The sequence below is a fragment of the Bemisia tabaci genome, chromosome 7, assembly GCF_918797505.1.
Source record: "Bemisia tabaci chromosome 7, PGI_BMITA_v3".
NCBI classification, from domain to species: Eukaryota; Metazoa; Arthropoda; class Insecta; order Hemiptera; family Aleyrodidae; genus Bemisia; species Bemisia tabaci.
The window spans coordinates 20,576,237-20,600,754 of record NC_092799.1 but is presented as its reverse complement, the minus strand read 5'-3'; the positions used below and the strand labels follow the sequence as shown (position 1 = coordinate 20,600,754).

The 24,518-nt window shown below is 39.2% G+C and overlaps 1 protein-coding gene across 1 annotated transcript in view; it reads left to right on the top strand.

Moving 5' to 3' along the window:
• Window positions 1-18,482: 18,482 nt before the first annotated feature.
• Window positions 18,483-24,518, top strand: part of LOC109029556 (uncharacterized) — a 27,948-nt gene continuing 21,912 nt past the window's right edge. The window contains exon 1 of the mRNA XM_019040054.2: window positions 18,483-20,957. The gene's annotated coding sequence lies outside the window, so the exon portion shown is untranslated. The remainder of the gene's footprint in view (window positions 20,958-24,518) is intronic.

Genomic DNA, 24,518 nt, shown 5'->3' with positions numbered 1-24,518 from the left:
CTCGCAAAGAACGCCTGGTCGTTCATTTTCACGATGGTAAACTTAAAACTTGGTAAATAATTTATCTCTGTAATGCTAACAGTTTCCATAAGGGATTTTTGGGAGACTCTTTACTTCATAAATGTTCAAAGAGCAGAGAATTCTGCACGGCAATTTATGATACAAATATTTTAACCCCAGTGTTAGCGGTGAAGTATCCAGCGAAACTGAAGACGTTTTCGACTGGCGAAAACAAGTTGAAGTAACTCACATCAGCGTGTGCCGACTAAAGGTCATTTTGTCAACGATTTTTTGTCCGCGCACCCGTTTTTTCCAGTAATTTACGTCCACGCGTTTTTTCGGCACTAAAGTTTTGGTCCACGAGCCAGATGAGACCCAAAGTTAATTGTACCCACATGTAAATACAAACGACAATTGCTCACGACGTTTTTGGATGAAAATATATGTCTTGGAAAAATAAGGGTTTGCTTGTTTTTTTGTTTCGTCTGTTTGGTCCGACGGAGAATAATATATATATAGTTGAGAGTTTTGGTAAAAATGGGGAACGTCAATTCCATGCGACAAATTTCACCAAAACTCTCTACACCTCTTTGGTGTGACAGGACTTAATTATCTTTCAAGAAATTCCCACCTTGTTATACTTGAACCGGATAAACTTCTATATTTGCCTCAGCTAAAGGCTCTTAGATTTTTCCTGTGTACGATAAGTATATTGATTTATTTTGCGAGGAAAGATCTATACTTTTAAAGGATGCCTGTCATTCTAAATACGTTCAATTTCGTATAATACTGTGCAACACCTCTGTTGTAAAATAGTTGCTTCAAGCGCTGCCGCACGGCGGGCGGGCGGCCAGCGCGAAACGCGCATTGGCGCCTACAAACCTAAGTGGATACTTCAAGCATTGTGCAATGCATGAAGTATTCACTTAGGTTTGTAGGAGCCAGTGAGCCTCTCGCGCTGGCAGCACGCCGCTTTGTTCTCACTCTGTTCGGCTTTAATATTTATACTAGCATAGTCAGCGTTTTTTAACTCATGATTTTGAAATGTTAGCACATTCTGCATTGATTATTCTCATTTAAATTGATGAGAAAAAAATATGTATCAATTTATCAAAGAAGAATAATAATATAATGTGTGTTTTTTAATTATTGGTGGTTCCGTGTCAAATTTAATGATTTCCAAAGCACTTTAATTTTTCTTATACATTTTGTGCTTTTATTGTGCTGCAGCGAGGTGTGCGCGCAAAGAAACGCTCAAAATTTGACGTATTTGACTCTAAAAGATCGATGTACAAATGGGTGAAAACTAAAGATTGCGCGCTTCTTGGTTTTTTCCCCTTCTTTTATTCGTATGAACCCGCATCCCTCCCGTCATTTCTTTGAAGATAAATTAGGATCCAACAAGATATAATACATTTGACAAACAAAAAAACAAACAAACAAACAAACAAACATACAAACAAAAATAAAAAAATTACAACTTACTCTCTCACAATACATTTGATAGAAAATGTGCAGATTTTGTTATATAGCCTGTAGAAATCAACGCAGAATTTTCCCGATCGTCTTCAACAAACAGACCCTCCTCTCCTAAAAAAGGTTGATTTTTTTTTCTTTTTTTCGGCCAACCATTCTCCGTTGTTAATCACGCTGAAACAAACACAAGAACAATCGCCAGATTGCAGAAATACAACTCGGGGCGGAGAACAATCAGACCGAAGGTGAAAGGGAGCAAAAAAAGGCGAGAGTGGAGTGAAAGGGATGACGACGGGGGAAAAGCGAAAGAATGGGAAAGTGGCGGGGGAGCAATTAGCGCGGTGGAGGTGTGGATGAGGGTTACGGGCGGAGGATGAGGTGTACCGTTGCGATTTACCGTTAGGGACGGCGCGGGGCCGCGGACGGACACGAGGGGCAAAAGGGAGCCGGGGCCCTCTCTGGACCCGCTCTCCGGTTCTGGTCCAGAAATCCCGCGTGCCGTCTGTCGCCGGCCGTAGCCCCCACGGTACCGGGCGGCGCATCTTCACCCCGCGCGCGCGGCCTCCGACGCGCGCTGCGCGCGCGCCGCACCCGGCACGAGCCTCGCTTGCGGCCACTTTTTTGTTGCGCACCTCTTTCGCGCTCGCCGCGCCGGCTTACGGTGTTGTCGGGTTGATCTCAAGTGCTTTCAAGTGCTTTTAAGGCGCTTTGACCTTATATTATAGCGTCTTTGGGATCCGAAGAATGAACGAAGTTTATTTGGATCGAATTTCACAGCAATGAATCAAGTTTTAATTTTTGAAAAGCAAGGAGTATGTGGTTTAGTCAGAGTGCTAACATGAAGAGAGTATTGCCAATTCTTTCCTGCTATCTAATTGGTTCATCAATTCTGGGCTTTTTAAGAGCTCTTGAGGACAAATGTAAACAAGCTCGATCTAGGAGCTTTTGCATCATTGAGAGGGAAATTGATGATACTCACAGAAAATATTAAACTGTAGGCAGACATATCCATCAAATGTTGTTCAGAGCTCAATCAGAAGTTGCATAATCCTCAAGTTTAGAACTTGCCGTGGCCATCTTGTTTTTTTTTTTATTTTGGTCCAAAATTAATTGCGAAGGGCAACCAAGTGAATATTAACACTCAGCGACTAACGAGAGGCTGAAAAATTTCTCTGTGGTAAAAGGATGACTATAGTAATAGTTTCCTTTTAGTGGCACTCTAGTTAGATCCGTCTGAAATGCCCTCATAAGAAAACGAGTCAGAGTCGCCATGCAACTTCTGCAAATTTAGATACAGGTTTTTCTTCGATGCCCTCATAATAGTCTGAGGTGGCTGAGCAATCAAAAAGTTCAGCAGTGTCCATTCTTACCCATTACGGGTTACCTTGGTCTCATTGAGAGTTCCTCAGGAAATTCACTATCTCCCTACCATCTCAGGAAGAAATTTTCAAGAAAATTTTTTTGAATTGAGGACATGCTCATGTCTTGTATGCTCCTCTGAGAATTACGAAAGCTCTTCTGATATCACTTCTCATGCCAGTGTAAGGTGGATTACCGGTTGTAAATGTCGCAAAATTTTACGCGATTTTCGCATACGGAAAACTTTGAAAACTAGATGACCGCTCTCAAAAGTACAAAATTGCCCAGCGCTCCTCATGAATCGAGACACCATCTGCAGATTTTATTACACAATTACCTCACAACTTGGCGGATCATCTCCTCTTACTTTCGTTAGCGAACTTCTCAAAGATCTTCAACCCCCACCTTCCTATCCTATCATCGAAGGAGGGGGCCCTGTCTAGTCACGTGGGGCAACGGATCTCTTCCTGCTTGGCTGAGAGATAGGGGTGAGGAGGGTGAGGTAGTTTGGTCGGTCTTCGCCCATGAGTGATTTAAGTTTGGCGCTTTTCTCCGTAATTTTTTTCCAGCTCTTAATCTCTTGCATTTATCTCTTGAGTTTTGTTCTTGACTTCCGGTGTAGTTCCACTGCCGGCAGCGCAGCCGCTGCAGTCACTGCAACCATGTTCCAGGCTAACGGTAATAGCCGTTCATCCAACTTTAGAAGTCTCCGAGTTTTTTCCTTTTTTTCTTTTTTCCTGTGGGAAGAATGTATCAGCTTTATTTCGACAATCATATAGCTTTAGTCGTGCTTTAATTGATTAGTTGAACAACATATAAATTCCTAATAAAGAAGATAAGATATTTTCTCTTCAGAGGGTGGACTTCATCCCTGTGACCAACATGAAGGTTTTCGTTTTATGCTATTTCCTCAATTTGTTTGAGATTGTTTGAGATTTTCAAATATTTTCGCAGTTTTTTATACGAATTTTTGCATTTCAAGTTATGCGAGAGAGTATTTGTGGTTAAATTATACTAATATGTACATTTGACATGTACATGCAAACAGTTTCTTTTTATTAAATTCACAAATACATCATTCCTTTTAGCATGAATATGTCTTCCTTGAAATTATCCTCGAAGATAGCTACAATTTTTGGTTCATGTCGAGTTGAGTAAAAAATTGGATTTTTATAGTTTTCGGCCGAAAACATTCTATGAAATCTTGGAAAAGTAAGCATTAACTGTTTTAGTAATTTAGTGGCATTAAGTTAGCACCATTATTCGGCATATTCGTAATTTCTATGGCAGATTAGAAATTGAGCTTAGCTCCTCCTTGAAACAACATTTATCAACTAAAAACTTTGAGCCGTCATAACTCCAGTTTGGTTTGACATTTGGCGTGTTTCGTTCCTAAGTGTTCGTTAAACTCTCATTTAGAGAGATTCTGGTATCGATAGCTCAATTTTGAGTATTTTGGAACAAAGGCATTTTTTCCCGTCGACGGTCAGGCAAATTAGGGTTTTCGGTGGATTGATCTGAACTTCACTCGTGTCATGTACTCCATGGAGGGTGAGGAATTTGTAACGGCTGCATTTACACAGAGCAATAAATCGCCCGTTCACTCGGGGGAAAATACTTTCCCGGTGCCCAAAATATTTCTAACAGCGCGATTATACAAACGACTACAAGTGGTCGTGATCGCAGGCCACAAATCGGAAAGGAAATTAACTCGAGCAGCTTCGTTTTGTTTGACTTTGGCTGAGCATTCAAACACAGTTGAATTCGGAGCGCAACTTTTCGTGCGGGAGTCACTGTTTGTTGACGGCGTCAAAAATTCGGGCTCGACTCCACCGAGAAAAAGGGCGTAACTGCGCTGCATGATGAGCCCGATGGCTCACATGCTCGCATGCTTTCCGCGGTTAGTCGGATAATGGAGTTACGTTGTTTTGTCGGTGTGCCGGCGGTTTGTGTCAAACACGAGACGATAATACGACGTTAACGGCGATGCGGACCCCACTTCGGTAAACAGTTGACGTCAACCAATAATTTCCAGTCGAGTTTACGAACTTCCGAATGGAGGGCGAGCACATGCCTCAAATATTGATCAACTTCGATAAATTATGCCAATTCACGTGTCCTATCCGAGGTAAATTAGTAAATTCGTAATTGTAGGGCCATCACACGGAACGATTTATTCATTTACGTTAACAATTTATCCTTCCGTTGAGGAACAGACCGATGGAAGCGTTTGTAATAAACTGAAACCCCAAAGCTTCATAAGCGGATCGTGTTTAGCAGAGAGGAACTAATCCACATTAGCTGTTTCAAAATTTAACTAGAAAAACTATTTTTTTTACAGGAGAGCGTTTGTGCGGATTCCTTTGAAAATTTTAAGGCATTTGATTCAAACTATGCAGAAAATTTACTGAAATTTGCACAAAAATCGGCACAACCGTTTCCATGTACAAAATTGAATTGCCCAAGTAAAGGGTATCCCGGGATAAGCATGTCAAAATGCCCTTGTGAATGGATTTTTATTTTAACCATTTTAAGTCATCAAGGGGGTCCTAAAACTTAGGTTTTGGGGGGTTTCAGCCCCCCAACCCCCTCCGCCCCCCTCAGACCCCCAAAAACCGCTTTTTTGGGCTATTTTTGACTATGCTAACGTCATTTCCTCATAACTTTCGTAATTTTCTATAGAATTGAACCAAAATTTGTCAGAATCTACATCAATTGGCTTAGTTTGTGTAGAAAAAAATTCATTATCATCGGATAATATTTTAGCCCCTAAAAAAATTCGTAAAATTTTTGAAAAAATCATTTTTTTCCTTTTTTCGCGGCTAGGTGGCGTATGGAAACATGTACACAAACAAAAATTGTCTTTTTTCTTAATTTATACATCCAATAAGATACAGGAAAAATTTCGTGTTGATCGGAGTGGTGCGCCATACTTAAAAACGCAATTTTCTAACCTCAAAACGGCCTAAATGCCACCATTAGCCTCCTTTGATGACTAGGCGTGGAGAAATGTAGAGAGAAATATCCGGTTTTATCGTCTCACCTCTTAAGTGATTCACTTAAGTACCTTGAGTCAAAATTTCGAGTCGATCAGAGTGGTGCGCAACACCCAAGCACGCAATTTTCTAACCTCAAAACGCCAAAATTGCCCATTTCGGCACCCATCATCACTCCGTGTGAAAAAATAAGAAGAGGTACATCCGATATTATTGTCCTACCTCATGAATTAGACACTTAAGTGCCTTTAGTACAAATTTCGAGTCGATCAGAGTGGTGCGCAACACCCAAGCACGCAATTTTCTAACCTCAAAACGCCGAAATTGCCCATTTCGGCACCCATTATCACTCCGTGTGAAAAAATAAGAAGACGTACATCCATTATTATTGTCCTACCTCATGAATTAGACACTTAAGTGCAATTAGTCAAAATTTCGTGTCGATCAGAGTGGTGCGCAGCACCCAAGCACGCAATTTTCTAACCTCAAAACGCCGAAATTGCCCATTTCGGCACCCATTATCACTACGTGTGAAAAAATAAGAAGAGATACATCCGATATTATTGTCCTACCTCATAAATTAGACACTTAAGGGCATTTAGTCAAAATTTCGTGTTGATCAGAGTGGTGCGCAACACCCAAGCACTCAGGGAAACCTCTAAACTCACAGGATATATATGACGGTAAGGAGGCTGGTCCATCCCCACGAAGAAGCGTTTCCTCGTCCAAACTTCCATAATACGTAGCGGTGCAATGAGTACTGGCAAATTCAAGTCAATAAATTAACAAGACGTTAGAAAGAATCCTAAAGTGAAAGGAAATCACTTTTTTAGTAAAGAAACTTTGTTATGAGTGAAGGAAACGGTGGTTTTTTTAAATATAATTAAGATAAAACGGTAAATACGACTACATGTATAGTCGTATTTACCGTGGTTTAGCATTGTCCTCAGTATACCCTTCAGCTCGCCCAGAGGGATTCCCTTCATGAATTCCTAAACACACCACGTGAAGTCTGACCCACTTCAAAAAAAAAAAAGAAACCACACCTTCCATTTGTTTTTTGTTTTTGTTTTAACCTAATATACGTACAAATTGTTTCAGAGGTAAACAAAAAAAATTGTAATGAGCAAGTGTTTGTTGACAAAGTCTGTTAAAATGAACCTTCTTTGCGAAGAAGAAATCATACCAAATACCCACCAAATTAGGTCAAATTTATCTCGTGCTTCTTAAAAAAAAATCTATCCTGTAAATTCAAACGCAAAATTGCGATTGACACCAGCAAAATGGAGCAACTTAAAACCATTGATCACTCGTCTTTATTTCTTGCCACTGATTTTTGTTTAATTTCCGATTTGTATATCATGTCTTACCTTAAGTTATAATTTTGTCATCTCTACAATTGTAAATATTAATTATATTTTAAAAAAAAACCCGTTTCTTTCACTCATTACAAGGTTTCTTTACTGAAAAGTATTTTCCTTTCACGTTAGGATTCTTTCTAATCTCTTGTTAATTTATTGACTTGAATTTGCCAGTACTCATTGCACCGCTACGTATTATGGAAGTTTGGACGAGGAAACGCTTCCTCGTGGGGGGCTCTCCCTACCGTCATATATATCCTGGGAGTTTAGAGGTTTCCCTGAGTGACCGGGTCTGCTACGCGGCAGGATGCCATAATAAACTTTGAAATGTGCATCATGCAATTTTCAAGCGGGATCTTGGCTAACGTACAGAGATAATGAATGCCGAAATGGGAATTTTTGGGGGTTTCAGGTTAGAAAGCGGCGTGTTCGGGTGTTGCGCATCACTCTGATCAACACGAAATTTTGACTCTAGGTATTCAAGTGCCTAATTCATGAGGTAGGACTATAAAATCGAATGTACCCACCTCTCTTTTTTTACACAGAGTGTTAATAGGTGCCGAAATGGGCAATTTCGGCGTTTTGAGGTTAGAAAATTGCGTGCTTGGGTGTTGCGCACCACTCTGATCGACTCGAAATTTTGACTAAATGCACTTAAGTGTCTAATTCATGAGGTAGGACAATAATAATGGATGTACTTCTTCTTATTTTTTCACACGGAGTGATAATGGGTGCCGAAATGGGCAATTTCGGCGTTTTGAGGTTAGAAAATTGCGTGCTTGGGTGTTGCGCACCACTCTGATCGACTCGAAATTTGTACTAAAGGCACTTAAGTGTCTAATTCATGAGGTAGGACAATAATAATGGATGTACGTCTTCTTATTTTTTCACACGGAGTGATAATGGGTGCCGAAATGGGCAATTTCGGCGTTTTGAGGTTAGAAAATTGCGTGCTTGGGTGTTGCGCACCACTCTGATCGACTCGAAATTTGTACTAAAGGCACTTAAGTGTCTAATTCATGAGGTAGGACAATAATATCGGATGTACCTCTTCTTATTTTTTCACACGGAGTGATGATGGGTGCCGAAATGGGCAATTTTGGCGTTTTGAGGTTAGAAAATTGCGTGCTTGGGTGTTGCGCACCACTCTGATCGACTCGAAATTTTGACTCAAGGTACTTAAGTGAATCACTTAAGAGGTGAGACGATAAAACCGGATATTTCTCTCTACATTTCTCCACGCCTAGTCATCAAAGGAGGCTAATGGTGGCATTTAGGCCGTTTTGAGGTTAGAAAATTGCGTTTTTAAGTATGGCGCACCACTCCGATCAACACGAAATTTTTCCTGTATCTTATTGGATGTATAAATTAAGAAAAAAGACAATTTTTGTTTGTGTACATGTTTCCATACGCCACCTAGCCGCGAAAAAAGGAAAAAAATGATTTTTTCAAAAATTTTACGAATTTTTTTAGGGGCTAAAATATTATCCGATGATAATGAATTTTTTTCTACACAAACTAAGCCAATTGATGTAGATTCTGACAAATTTTGGTTCAATTCTATAGAAAATTACGAAAGTTATGAGGAAATGACGTTAGCATAGTCAAAAATAGCCCAAAAAAGCGGTTTTTGGGGGTCTGAGGGGGGCGGAGGGGGTTGGGGGGCTGAAACCCCCCAAAACCTAAGTTTTAGGACCCCCTTGATGACTTAAAATGGTTAAAATAAAAATCCATTCACAAGGGCATTTTGACATGCTTATCCCGGGATACCCTTTGGCAGAAACTGATGTGACTTGGTTCCTTTCTGCTTAACGTCGTCCAAGTGATATAAAAGTTTTCCCAACAAACCACCTAGGGTTTGAGCTGATTACTTCATAGTTTCTATGAGCTCTTTCGGCGAATTTTTGCGATCAAATATAATGGACAATACTAACCATCGTAAACTCATATCGAAATTCCTTCCAAAGGAAGTTTTTTGGCAGCAGCTCGTTTCATATTTCCTAATTGTTGAATGGACCTGCCGAGGTTAATCCAGAGCTGAACGGTTGCGATAAAATTGTCGACCAAAATGTGACGAACTTCAGATATCTGTCTTAGACTCCTGCTGACAGTTAGTTTACAAATAGTCGCTCCTCTGACGGAAGGGCGTATCTCTATTCTCACATGAGCTCCGGGAAGTATAGAGTTATACGGAGAACAGGGCCTATGTGGAAATCGAGATACGCCCATACGTCGGCGGAGCGACGAAATGTGGCATGACTTTGATGCAAATTCCGTTTACAATGGTTTATAATATTCAAAATTATGAATTGCTATATATTATGATTGCAAAAATATGACCTCTGTATCCTCAAATTTTCGCTGCTTCTCGTAAAAGTTTTTTAGGAGATTTATGAAGGCAATTCTCATCATGATTTTTCAGCTGCCGATAGGTAAGAGCCTCTTTGAAAGTTTCCTTTCTTCAAATTGATGTTCAAATTATGATTCATATTTTCAATTGTCGCAGTCTTCGAGGGTACGGAGTGCTTGTGTGAAGTTGGACGGTGCAGCAGAGCCGGGAAAGATTTCCTAATAACTTGCACGTAACACGATTAGGGATCTGAGCAGAAACTTCGCCTCTCCGGCTAAAATCTACCTCCCTTGGAAACTTTGACAGAAAGACACACAAATATGTACCCATACACAGTAATCAAATACCCAGGAGAAACTTTCTCGGGAATTTCTATTCCCATTTCTCACTTGCATTTGCACTAGCTTTTCCAAGGAAACTTCGATCCCTATTCTGCCGTGCTAAGGAAAAACGCCGTATGAACATTCGAGAGTTGCCAAGTTTCCTTCGCTAAAATGTTTATTTTTAGAGAAACTGATGAATATTTTTCCGTGACATTTTCAGGAACTTTAGGTGAAATTGCGAACATAAGTATCTAAAAAATTGGAAGAAAAATATTCATTATTTTACCAAGAAATTCGAGTTTTATTAAAGGAAATTTAGCAACGCCTGAAGTTTTATACAGCGTTTTTTTCTTGGCACGGCAGTATTGAGGACGATGTTGTTAATTGATTTTATGGAGGCTGGACATTATAACTCCTGCGATGGTGAATAATGGAAAAATTCAGCATTTTCCTCGTCTGCACACTGCATAAATAAACATGAAAATGATCGATGATGAAAAAGAATCAACACAAAGAAACATAAGGGAGCATTATTTACCAATTCATAGCACCTGCTTAAACATTTTATCAGTCCCTAATAGTTAACCGCATCCTCCAGGATGTAAAGTGCTCAGCAATAATAAACCTAATTGAAGAAATCCAAATGAAAATCTTATTCATTCAGTCGCTATAAGGCCCGAGCCTCGCAGCTGTCCAAATCCAATCCTTGAAACTTATTAAGATAAAACGAAATTAAATTCTAATAACAAATAATCTGTGAAAGAAAAATTCACCCCCAAAAGGTAAGCATGCTGATTGCGACTTTGGAAATTTAAAAGCATTTATGCGTCAATTTATGATAAGAGGAGCTACTTAAAAATAAATCAAATGAAAAAGTACTACACTTAGAACACGTATTCCTTACGTACAAAATTATTTTTTATTTAATGCATTTATATGCATATACTTCTTTTAGCATAAATACGTCCAACTGCGGTGAAAATAACTCTTCTTCTTGTTTCTATGCGGTGCGACAATGTGGTCACTTCGAGCTAATGATTTCATGCGTTGCATAGTGCCCCGATAAAACAGAGCGAAACACGCATTTATAGGCACTGTAATAAAACCTAGTTTCTAAAAAAAATTTACACTCGAGATAGCATTTAATTTACGCCATAAACCTCAAATTTTACGGTTGGCCAGCTTACAATGACATTTGATTGTATGCACCCATCTCTGCGGGCTGCACTGCTACAGGACCCAGGCCCACCTGGTCACAAAGTGGTCTGAGCCCATTGGGTACTTTGAACTCTTATAGAGTCACTTCTTTGTGATATGGAAAAAGAACTTGCCTACAATTCGAATATTTGTACACGCCGGGTTCACCTGCAGACTATAATTTACTACCTGCTAAGTAGAAAAAAATCAAGTAAATTAACTTGGAAGCGACTCTAGAAGAAAACTCGGATACGAAAGAAAACAACTTTGACCCACGTTGTACCTCAAATTTTTGGTCCAGGTATGGTCTCGATTTTCATACTAGAACTTCAATTTTTAAAAGGAAATTTCAGTTATCTGAATCGACCTTTAGGACGGTGTGACTGAAAACTTAGGTTATATCTAAGCCAAAAACCTAACAGGTGGTGTACGTAAACCAAACGGTCCTCAACACTGAAGTGTACTCCCGTTCTGGTTTCACGGCACCAAAATTTGAATAGTCTCAGAGCTTACAGCAATGATGATATCAATAATGAAAGTAAACCGGTTAAAATACGTTTTCCCACACATTGTGTAGCGTTTTTTTTTCCTTTCCTTTTTTCAATCGTAAACCTAAAGAGTCGCAGTTCGGAAGTCACAAGTTGCTGGTTTGCCAGAAAATGAAGGACAGAGTGGCAAATGTTCCTCTAGCGTAACTCGATTTAAAGTGAGTCCTATTCCTTGTATAACTCTATGCTTCCTAGGGGTCATGTAGAAATTGAGATATGCCCTTTCGTCAAAAGAGCGACGCTACGTGAGAAAAAAAGAAGGAAAAAGGGGAGAAGGGAGTTTGCGCGAAAGGCCAGATCGGAATGGGCAGAGGGCATTTCGAAACCATTTTTGGAGCGCGCGTCGGGCTACGATGAGGATATATGACTTCCTCTACGGGGGGGGGGGGGGGGGGGGGGGGGCGACGGGAACGAGCTTTGTAGGGTCGCCCTGTTGGTCACCTGAGGCTTCCTCGGAAATTTTCATAGACAGTTTCTCACGTGCTCCGTTCGTCGCTGGGCTCCTCTCACGAAAGAACGTAACTAAATTTCGATGTTGCCAAATTTCCACTCGTAAATCGAACGTTTACCAAGAGAATCTCGGGAATTTTAAGCTGAAAATTTTATCGATTTTTCTTCTAATCTCGTGCAAAAATCACACAAATTTTGGACAAAAATTGTACAGGTGCATTTTTGTAAAGAAATGAATTTTTTAATCGATGTTGCAACCTTGGAATTTAGTTACGTCCTTTCATTCGAGAAACGACGAGTTCTGTTTTTTTTTCCATCACTTTCGGTGCTCGTTTTCCGCGGGTCCTCGGATCGTCTAATGTAATTCCTGGCCGCTTCCGGTTGGGTATTGTTTTATTTGTAGATATAATCTCCTCCGGAATATTTAACACGGCTCGGAAGTGCCAATAACGCCGCCTTGTCCTTTCGAGGATCTATGACCGATGAACCGGGGCAAGTCCCGTGGGATCGTCGCTTCTGAATGTGGCTTAAAGGACAACCAGGAATGAGGCTGATAGAGTACAGCTTTCGAGAATTCCATTGCGGTGTGGCTATTTTGAAGCTCAATTGGTATACTTTCTCTGCCCTAAATTCCAAGGTGTCAAGTGAGGCAATACTTGCAGGACTTTTACGTACTTCCTGTGTATTCAAAGGTTGAGGAGGGGCGAACGGTCTCTTGTAATTTGAACCGAGTTTATCAGAAAGTAACCAACCCACGTTTTCGAAAAAATTGAGATGAGAATGCTTTCGAGTTCCTCTACCTGCATATTTCCTTCTGCCAAGAACTTAAAGTCGAAAAAAAATTTTCAGGTTCAAAGTTTATTATTCGTACAGATTAAAAATTGCAAAATTGAAACGTATTGAAGTAACCGACAGAATTCTGAAATTAAAGAAAACATAAAATTGAAGCCACTAAACGCATCCAAACACCATTATTTCCAAAAAAAACCGAGCCAGTGCTGCGGTTTACACGAGCTTAAGACGTAGGTCTGCAAATGCATCCTAAGAAAGAATCAGGCAATAACCTGAAAAAAGAAGAAAGAACGAGTGTCAACACAGCCGAAGGTAGGAGAGACGTGTTTGGGCCTCTTTTTTAACTTATCTCCCAAATCTGAGCGACACCTCATTGACAGTATGTAGCAGAGCATTGAGCGCTCACGCTTCGCGTCATCGCGCCTTCAATTTTTCCGACGCAGCACGGACGTCCATCAAGTACGAATAGTTGTATCTCTGCGCCGTCGTAACAGCTCATCCTTTCTCTCCCTCTATTTCCATTTCGTGTATGTTTCCGTTTGTCTTACTCGTAATGGTTGCTTCAAGCACTACGTGAGTAACACAGTCGAAGGTAAGAGAGATGTGTTCGGGCCTCTTTTTTAACTTGTCTCCCGAATCTGAGCGACACCTCATTGGCAGCATGTAGCAGAGCATTGAGAGCTCACGCTTCGCGTCATCGCGCCTTCAATTTTTCCGACGCAGCACGGACATCCATCAAGTACGAATAGTTGTATCTCTGCGCCGTCGTAACCGCTCATCCTCTCTCTCCCTCTATTTCCATTTCGTGTATGTTTCCGTTTGTCTTACTCGTAATGGTTGCTTCGTAACAAGTTTACGCGCATTTTTTAATCGCAGCAACCAATGTTTAGAGTACTGAAATTGTTTGTATTTTGACAGATCCACTATGAAATTTGAAGAAAATTGATGATTTATTTTCACTCTGAATCTCATTTTTAAAAAAGGGCATATTTTTTTAGTTCGGTCAGAATATTCTACATGTATGCCACAATAAGAACAAAATGGATAACTATGGTCGAAAAATGAGTATCCTATTGGGAAGTTGCAATTGTCTTCGCTCACGTTAAAAAACTGATCGCTGTTCATCGCGATTTAAAAAAATTATTCTTGAAATTTTCTGAAGATTTATTACACCCCTTTAAAAATACAAACTGACATTTTCAAAAATTGATGGCTAAAACACAAAACCACGTATCTCCGTTTGCAACCTTGCACACGTCCTGTCATATTTTTCTTTTTCTCTGAAAAACTATGGTCATGGAAATTTTTTAAAAACTCATTCGATTTGGTAGGAGAGATGTATTCGGGCCTCTTTTTTTTAACTTGTCTCCCGAATCTGAGCGAAACCTCATTGGCAGCATGTAGCAGAGCATTGAGACCTCACGCTTCGCGTCTTCGCGCCTTCAATTTTTCAGACGCAGCACGGACGTCCATCAAGTACGAATAGTTGTATCTCTGCGCCGTCGTAACCGCTCACCCTTTCTCTTCCTCTATTTCCATTTTGTGTATGTTTCCGTTTGTCTTATTCGTAATGGTGCTTCAAACTAGTAGCATAGAGCAGAGCATTGCGCGTTCACGACTCACGTCATCGCGTCTTACATTTTTCATATGCGATGTGGACATCCATCTGGCGCGAATAGTTGTATCGCGTTTACTTTTTAGATGTTTCTTATTTTTGAATTTAGAGATAAATGAAGGTTACGTTTGCCCGATATATGCTATGGTATGTCCAAATCAATAGTCATTTTAAAAAGGAAGAAATATGTTTAAAGGTCTCTCAAGAGGTCTATAAAGGGTGCGTACATCTAAAAATCGAACCTACCATCGCTTCTGAGGGAGTACGCATAGCAAATGAAGGAGGGGGATGATAAAGCGCCTGTATGTTAACAAAAAGGTGAAAATTTCACAGAAAAGTGTTTACACTTTCGGAAGTAGTTCTTGGACCTCTGTTCACCACTATTATGCGTAAACGCACATTGCTTTACTCCTAACTCTCTCTTCCTCCGTTCATTTAAGAAATTTTCCGCATATATTCTCGGTCGTAATTTTTTTTCTTCTCTTGTTTTCCTATCTGTCAGGGCGTTTTCGGTGCACCAAGGGGGCGTATCTGTCAATGGCAGATTGGCCTCATGACCAGTCCGAGCGACATAAAGTGGCATGCATGGAATCCGAGAAGTGGTTTAACATGTCGCAGTTCCTTTGACGAAAGTTCGTAACTCCATTTCAACGTTGCAAAATCTCCCCTCGTAAATTGCGTTTTTACCAGGAGAATTTTAGGAATTTCTGACTGAAAATCTCATTGATTTTCTTTCTAATCTCATGCAAAAAACGGAAAGATTTCGGGCGAAAATTGCAGAAGTACATTCTTATAAAAAATTAAATTGTTTGAGTAAATTTTGCTACATTGGAATGGAGTTATGTTCCTTCATCCAGAAAACGACCACGTATGAGCACTCAAGCTAAGAGTAGAGGTTACTCTGACAGTGGTAATAAACTCGTGCATCACATCTAATTTTTCATGAATCTAATACTATGTAAGACCTGCATGTCCCAACTTCTACACCCTAACGTATGCGGGTGTCATCGAAGTAAACTACTCAGGAATCCAAACCAAATGAGTGCATGAACTCCGAAGACTAAGAGCTCTAAGGACAGAACATGAATATTAATGGCGGCCAGGTTGACACCCCACATCCTTTTCGCAAACCACGGGTTCAAGTCGAGTCAGAGTACTCATAACTTTTTAGAATTCTCACGGTTCATTGAATGCGACGCGATGTTGACATTTTGGTTGTATCATGAAATTTTCAGTTAGAAATTCCCGACAGTTTTCTAGTAAAAGTATAAAATTTGATGGTAGAAATCATGATGAAGTGAAGTTACGTTCTTTCATCCGTGGAACGGCGAACTGCGATGTAAATATTGCTTTTCAGACTTCAATTTTCACAAATTTATCACCTTCTCTTCTGATATTAATTCTTTAGTTAAATTATATTATTCAACATACTCTATTTTCCGCGAAATTTTACACCTTAATGGGTCATTTGCGCTAGTCTCAGAATCGTGTGTTGATGTTTTATTCTTGTAAATTATAGCTAAAAATAATAAGATCCGTCCAAACAGCAACTTTCTACGTTGGACATTAACCGTGATGTTGAGCCTTGAAAAACTTAATTTTCATCCACCTTCCATGTTATGCACAACCGCGGTGGATCGTCGTCAAAAACCCGGCTTTTCAAAGGGCGATATCCAGGTTAATATTAAACGTAGAAAATTGCCGTTCGGACAGATTTTATTATTCCTGGCTAATCTGCAAGAATCAAGCATCAAAACTAGATTCCGTTACCAGCGCAACTGGCACATTAGTAAAATGAAAGCACATGTTTTAGAGGCTCAACCCAAATGGACCACTAGACAAGGTACGAATTAAGCATTCTGATACATGTTTCCTAGTCAGAATTTCACGTAGAGAACGATTCGCACGACGAAAATTACTTAAACCAACTCTTAACGAAGATATTAACGTTTTTATTTCACATTGGTTACGAGGAATTTGAACTGCCCGCTCGCAAGAAACTCAAAGCTCTACGTGAGTCAATTCGCGCAGTACAACGGTTTCAGCAAGCTTCTCAGTCAAGCAATGTCCATGTTCCACCATATGTTGTTCAAACTATAAGCAATTTGCTACAGCTGAGCTGAAGCGTCAAGATTGAGGTTGCCAGATTTGTATATCGTAGAGACTGTCACGATAACGTTCAGCGCGCGATGTGAATCACGCAGAGCATTGAGTTTTCATGAGCGGGTGGTTTGAATTCACGCATCAAGAATCATCAAATATCTTCGTAGGGAGTTAATTTCGGTAATTTTCGTTGTGTGAATCGTGTTTTACGTGAAATTTTGGTGCAGAGACGTGTATCAGAATGCTGAAATTCGTACCTTATCTAGTGGTCCATTCGGTCTCCATTCGAATGGAGATGACATGCATGTGTCAGGGATTTGCGATTTGACCGTTGATTCTTATGTAAAAGTTGGAGAGAAACACGATGGTGCCACTGGTTTTCTCTGAAATCAACTCCCAAGCTCAAAAAAGCTTCCAAGTTGAGGCCGAAATGGAGGGGATATCCGACGCTATCCTGAGAGTCCACACATCAAGACAAACTCCCCATTCAAAGATAAGGAGCAAATACATTGACACGGCTGCCACTTTATTTGGGGACTCCAAAACTGAAAACACGGTAACCCTGCTAATGTATTTGTTCCCTATCTTTGCATGGAGAGTTTGTCTTGATGTAGAGGTGGACTCTCAGAGTAGCGTGGGATATCCCCTCCATTTCGGCCTCAACTTGGAAGCTTTTTTGAGCTTGGGAGATGATTTCAGAGAAAACCAGTGGCACCATCGTGTTTCTCGCGAACTTTTGCATACGAATCACCAGTCAAATCGCAAATCCCGCACACATGCAACATCTCCATTTTCATTTTCCTCGAGTGGAACACGACAAATCCAACCGTGAAGAATGGAGATTCCGGCCATGAGCCTCGCTTGGCGCGGCACGGGCGAATTCAATACGTAGTCGGCGACCGTGACCGTGGCTCGTGTTTGGCTGACCATCGCCGCAGCCGCCAGGCGGCCCCCTCATTGGTCCAATCCCAACGTAATTGCGCGTCCGTCGCGTCGCGGGCGAGAGTACAATGCGCGGCCCGCGTCGCGCCACGCTCCCCCCTCCCTCCCCCGCCACGCCTGGGGGGACTCCCCATCCCTGGCCCCTCCGGTTACCAATCAGCAATCAGCGCACTCAACCCCCCTCCAACAGGAAACCTCGGGCTCGGGGTCGGTTGAAATTTATGTTGGATTTTATCCCCCACCCCACCCTCCGCCACGTTGAGACTTTGACACACCTGCGTTGTATACTGCCGTGCTGAGGAAGAACGCCGTATGAACCCTCAGGTGTTGCCGAATTTCCTTCGATGAAATACTAATTGACTGGTAAAGTTCTGAATATTTTTCTTCTCATTTTTCAGACATCATTGTTCGCACTTCGATCTAAAATATCTGACGATATCAAGGAAGAATATGCATAAATTCCATCAAAATTTACATTTTATCAGAGGAAATTTTGCCATGCTCGAATGTTCTTACGGCGTTTTTCCTCAGCACGGCAGTGTAACTCTAGAAACGACTTTCATGTGTATCGTTACGACTAGTCGCTCAATCTTCTTCTCTTTTCCCTCCCTCGACGCTCCATCGGCAAAAAGACGTATGTACACCGCGAGGAGAGCTGTTAATTAGTATATATCCCCGTGCTTTCCACGGTTGATACGCGAATAGAGCTGCGTCCTTCTTCCAAACGGAGCGATGCCTTGTTCTTGGCTTTTCTTGCAGCGGCAAAATCGGGAGGTATACACTACCCTCCATTCCGTCCCCGTATTTAGTTCGATTAATTTAAACGTCGAGTCTTCCGGTCTTCGAGACATCAGTGTGTCCATTTCCCCCTCGTCTTTTCAAGGTTCCTTTTAATGGGGAGAAAATCGGTTTGCCCATACCGTGAGAAGTTTTGAAATCCGCTGCTGTAGTTGCTTTTTTTTTTTTTTTTTTTTTGAGGAATTAGGACAAAGAGCAGTGTGTGGTAAAAGGAAACCGACTGTTTCGGCGAATAATTCTAGCACGCGGTAGGAAACATTAATGGCGGCTAGCGGAGTTTTTGATACATTCTCATTAAAAAATTGAAATTATCAAATGTGAAATCCGCGAAGATACACTGATGTATAGTCATACTAAAAAAATTGATAGGGGTTCGCCCCTGAAATTTTGATTCCACCCCGAATTTTTGGATAATATAGACATTTCAAATATATTTTGGTATCACAGCAACTCAAGTTGGGTTATCACTGCAACATTTGGGTTAATGACCTAATTTATTTAGGTACTACTCACCACAATTAATTGGGAATGTCTTTTTTTCGCGGTGTTTTGCTTTTATTTAAAATAATAAACAAAAATATATAAACCGCGCCCTTAATTAAATGTCTTCATTCACTGATCAAATATAAAATTAATAATATTGGGTTTGTCTCGACCGCTTCCTTTCTGTACATCAGATATAAGTTTGAAAGTTATGTTACACAAACTGGTTGGTTCTACGGACCCAGTGGTAGCCTGCCTACGTAGAACGACGTGCCACTATTCATATTAATCTACTTTTTAGCATAAAATTTGATCGAGGCGTAGATTTTTTTGTTAAACCGCTATGATAACTCAGCACTTCAAATTCTTGCTCAGTGGTAGAGTATGTTAATTTTATCAATTAAATCAAATTAACACGTGGACACATCAAACTGCAGCTCTGATGCGTCTGAGGATGAACACATGGAGACGCAAACATCAATTTCGTGTGAAGACAACTCAAAGTGATCTCTTAATTCTATTCAAATTTTACGATCTTTTAATGTTAAAAAATTGCCGGTTCAAATTAAAGTGGGGAAAAAACCTCAAACATATTGAATTTGAGTCTTCAAAAGTGTTAAAAACTTGGCTATATAAATGAATTTTTTATCCAGCACGCTCCATCAGAAGATCATGTGTTTAATCGCTAAACGTAACAAGTATACGCGCATTTTTTAATTACAGCAGCCAATGTTAAGAGTACTAAAATTGTTTGTATTTTGACCGATCCACTATAAACATTGAAGAAAATTGATAATTTATTTTCACTCTGAATCTCATTTTTAAAAAAAGGCATATTTTTTAGTTCGGTCAGAGTATTCTACGCATGTATGCCACAAAAAGAACAATATGAATATCTAAAGTCGAAAAATGAGTATCCAATTGAGGAGTTACAATTGTCTTCGCTCATGTTAAAAAAAACTGATCGCTGTTCATCGCTATTTCAAAAAATTCTTCTTGAAATTTTCTGAAGATTCACTACACTCCTTTAAAATTCAAGCTGACATTTTCAAAAATTGATGACAAAAACACAAAACCACGGATCTCCGTTTGCGACCTTGCACACATCCTGTCATATATTTCTCTTTTTCTCTGAAAATCTATAGTCAAGGAAATTTTTTAAAAACTCATCCGATTTTTTTTCTCTATTAGCAGATTATTGTGTGTAATCAAGCTACAGAGTCGACTTGTTTCTGTTCGAAAAAATAAAACAGGAGCAAAACTTTTGAAACGCCGCATACGTGGTTTCGCACTTTGGCCATCAAAATATTTCATTGTCACTCTTCTCTAATGAAATAAAACAAACTCGAAGATCGTGAAACGTTGCAATGGAGATGAGCATTTTCTTACTTGAGCCATCACAATTCTAGTAGAACACAAAAACAAGTCGACAATTCAATTTTGTGTTCCCGAAAATTTTGTAATCATCGTTCTTTTACCTCTTTATGTTTACGAGTTATTCACTACTCTTTTAGGTAGGTGGAAAGCTATGTAAGCACGCATAGCCTGTTAAGGAGTCATGTGTAAGTACCATCTCCAGGGGGAAAAAGCCGTTAGCAAAAATGTGCTTTATTTCTGTTCGCAGAAGCCAACGAAAGGGAAACTCGAATGCGTGAGGTAAGCGCAGGTTTTATGCGATGAAGAATCTGACGGGAGGAGCCCGTGATTGGTTCGGATGAATCCAGCGGGAACCAATCAGAACCGCGGAGCGTTACCTGCTTGAATACTCGTCTCCCATGGGCGGAGGAGCCGCTCTCTCACCTGGAATACCACCGGCAGTAAGGGGTTGGACAGCCCACGAATCGGTCGCTTTGGATCTGTGAGTCTTTCGACGTTCGTTTCTCGAAAATTATTACGGAGCCCGGCTCGTTTTTATGTGCTGAAGAGTAACTCCTTTTTTAACGGAATTGTTCTCACAAAGTTGGTTTTGTGGTTCCTGGCTGTGATTTTTAGTCATTTATTTGCCGTGGATCGTTGTGTGATCGTAAGAATTTTTTAAAAGTTTTTCTGAAGTTAAGTTCCTCGTCGCTTGTGCAGTGGGTTTTGGAAAAAATACTCTCCGATTTGTGGCGTGAACGATGACCCTTTCAATATGACTTCGATATTAAATTTTTAAAGTTTAAAGGTATGTAAATTGGTTTCAAAACTAATAGCATGAAGCTTGTTAGACTGGTGCAAAAATTCCTCACTCAATCTTTCTTTCAAGCACATATTCAATTTTACACGAAAACTGCTCACTTAGGGAAATAAAAAGAAGAAGAAAAATGGTTGATTTTGTTATAGTAATATAGAAATAATAATCAACGATAGACTCTAAGGCTATACCTTAATCCTGCTTGGATAAAAAAAAAAAGAATTTTAACGGTTACTAGATTCTTAGTTTCTATAATCCTAATGAAATCTAGTAATCGGTACTTGATTTCTGTCAGTGTCAAACATGTATCTGATTGCATGTCCTGGGTACGTTATAAGGTACACCAGAGATCTAAAACTTTCTACCAGATTCTCTGGGGATTGCATAGTATATAATTCTCAGAAAATTTAGTTATCTATTTAGTAATTACTGATACCTTTTTTTTTCACGTGGCAGCACTACCACCAGTATGGTAAATACTACCAGAAGTCTATGTGTCATAAATCAAGCAGACTTATTGTAGAATCTACCGTGCCTTTGGTAAAAATCAATATGTTTTCTTGGTTATTGCTCGCACTTTTTTTACAACTTTTCATGAGCTTTTTCATCGCGCACCTCAATGAGATGAACAATTCAATGTCAAAATGTATACGCAGCTTAATCAGAATGTTTAGAGCTCTTCTTATCAGAACAAAGATATGTTGATAAAAGTTTATGATGATGGAGTGCCCTGTTCTTAAGTAATAAGTATTCCTCTTTTTTAGTCCAATTTGCAGGAGGTTACATTCCTGGTGCTATCAAAATCTGTAAATTGAAATCCTTAGCTGGGAAAACGAATTGGATTAAATTTAGCAAAACGAAGACGACTTAATTTTTAATGGTTTGGTTAATTATGATGGCAAATTCATGCAAGGTCTTGTCGTAACCTTGCATTGTTTTGCCGCTTATAACTTTTTTTGTAGCTGTTATATTTGAATCTAAAAATGTTGCGGGTCCCTTCATATGAGATTAGGCATCATGGAAACTGAAGAGTAGAAGCTTTGGGAATAAAAGCTTTTTTCTGTATAAACTATGGTATCACTATAGTGCACAACATTTATCAGTAGATACAGTAATCACCAACTTTCTGTCTAAAAGCTTTTTAATGAAATGACAATGTAGAGTAATTCTACCCTCTAAAGAGAAAAATGCCGGGAGGTAAATCATTCATTAAGCTCATAAAAATGTAATTTATTTCAAAGGGTATCGTTCATTTGCTTGCTTTTTCGTAAGACAAAAAAACCGTGAAATTTTTTATAGAATATACAACTGTAGTTTTATCTAAGGATTGGGCATTTTTCCTCAGTGGATGTTTTCTTAATGGTCTGTTAAATTATCTCTTGGTTTGGATTCTGATTATTCCCGGACTGTTTTGATAGGATTCCTGCCTAATGAATGCGATCAAATTATGTGAGGGTTCAAGAATTATGTGAGAAGTGAATCTCAAACCATGAAAAGTTTTTGACAATTTTTCTTCTTTCTTTTCTTTTCTCACTAAAGACTCTTGTTCGATCACCTGGCGTTACGTATTAGCCTAAAAAATCTCCATTATTATGTATTATGGAAAATTTTCTCTCTATTATTGCCTTTCTATCGAAATCGGTTGAGTTATTCTCGACAATCCATTGGAAATAAAATTATTTCTACAATATCTTATTTTCTTTTTTTATTTTCTTATTATTTTCTTTACTTTATTTTTTTAAATAATTTCTTTTTTTACGATTTATGTTTTTTTGATTACACTTTTTCTTAGTTTTGGAGGCAATAAAGGATAGTTCCGAAACAAAATTTCTCTGGTAAAATGCTAGAATTGTTTGATTTAGGCTCGTGCCTGCTTTATTTTCGTGTATTTTTATTTCATAATTATTACAGCAAATGATTGTATTCAGTCCAACTGAATCTCGTAACGTTTAAAGTTAAAACAGTGTATATAAATGTCAGGTGTCCGGAGGAGCTTTAAACTAAAAGTTAAGGTTGAGATAGTGAGATGTGGTAGGTACGTGAAAAAGTGGGGAAAAATAAAAAAATCTTCATAAGCGCATGCACTAATGAAAAGGAAAAGAAAATGATTATGGGAAGACATTTATTCAATATTTAAATCCGTAAAAAATGGAAAAAAACAGCTGATCCATTTCTTCAAATAGACTTACGACCAAACTTTAATGAATTTAAAGCCTCTCAAACCTATTTTTATAGTAGAATAAAATTCACATATCTTGTGCTAAAATTGCCAGGAACAGTCTTACCAATATAACATTAGAATTCAACAAATTTTAGTGAATATTCTAGGATCCAATGCTCAAATCCAAAATTGTATCAATGTTTTTTTATTTCTTTTAATTTGGAATCTTCTCATATATGTCAGAAATATTTGAAAGGCAAAGCTGTTAAATCTGTTATGGTGAAATAATAGTTGTGAGAATATTTATCTTCGCTATTCACCATTCTCATGAGACGAGCCGCGCACATTAAAATGCAAAAAAAATGAATAAAGTTGAAGAAATTATCGTATCCTCACTGAAAACAATCAAAAAGCATACTCAGCATCCTTATATGTTCTTGCTGTATGCTGTACTAATGTACCAAAATGTTAAATACAACTATTCCAACGCCTAAGTCGGCCAAATTGCCTAACCTCTGAAACGAAGGAGAACTTGGTATCTTGCAAGTAATTACTCTTGTTGAGTCTTAGACTTGTTTAAACCGCCCATTTGGAAAAAAAAAAAAAAAATCGGGGCTTTATTATGTTTGAGTTACAAATTGTGCTTCACTGCGTCCATTGACTAAATACAACCATGATACATATTTACTCTTCTTTTTTATTATCCATGTTGTAGTTTGCTTTTAAATGTTAGCACATGACTTGAGCTAGGAGCAATTTTTTATCAGGGACAGAGCTCAAAATTTTTCGGGGAAGGGAACTAAAATTGCAGGCCCCTCCTGATACAGAGGAGAGAGGTTCAAAAGAGGCTCCTGAGCGGTCCTGCAAGATTTCTTAAAAAATGCCGAACTGTGTGACCCTAAATTCTTCCAAAAGAGGCTCTGCAGGGCCCATCTAGTTTATGGGGCGATTTCTTTCTAGCCTTTCGGGCCTATTCGCTCCTATTTTTATTTTATTGTCACATAGTATTGACTTAAAAACTCAAAGTTTAAGTGGGAATAACTTTTACCGATGAATTTTTCATAATCAATTCGTCGTTTTTCGGACGAGGGAACGTAATTCCATTCCTAGGTTGTAAAATTGACTCAAACAATTCGATTTTTTACAAGATTACACCTGTTCGATTTTTCCCAAAATTGTTCTTATTTTTGCTCAAGGTCGGATAAAAATCATTGAAATTTTCAGTCAGAAATGCTCAAAACTCTTCAGCTAAAATTTCGATTTGCGAGTGGCAATTTGGCAACATTAAAATTTAGCTACGTTCTTTCGTGGGGAAAACGCCGAATTATATATCTAACGCCGGCAGTGAGCTTGGAGCTCCGAAATTGGCGCGACAATGGACGAATTAAAAG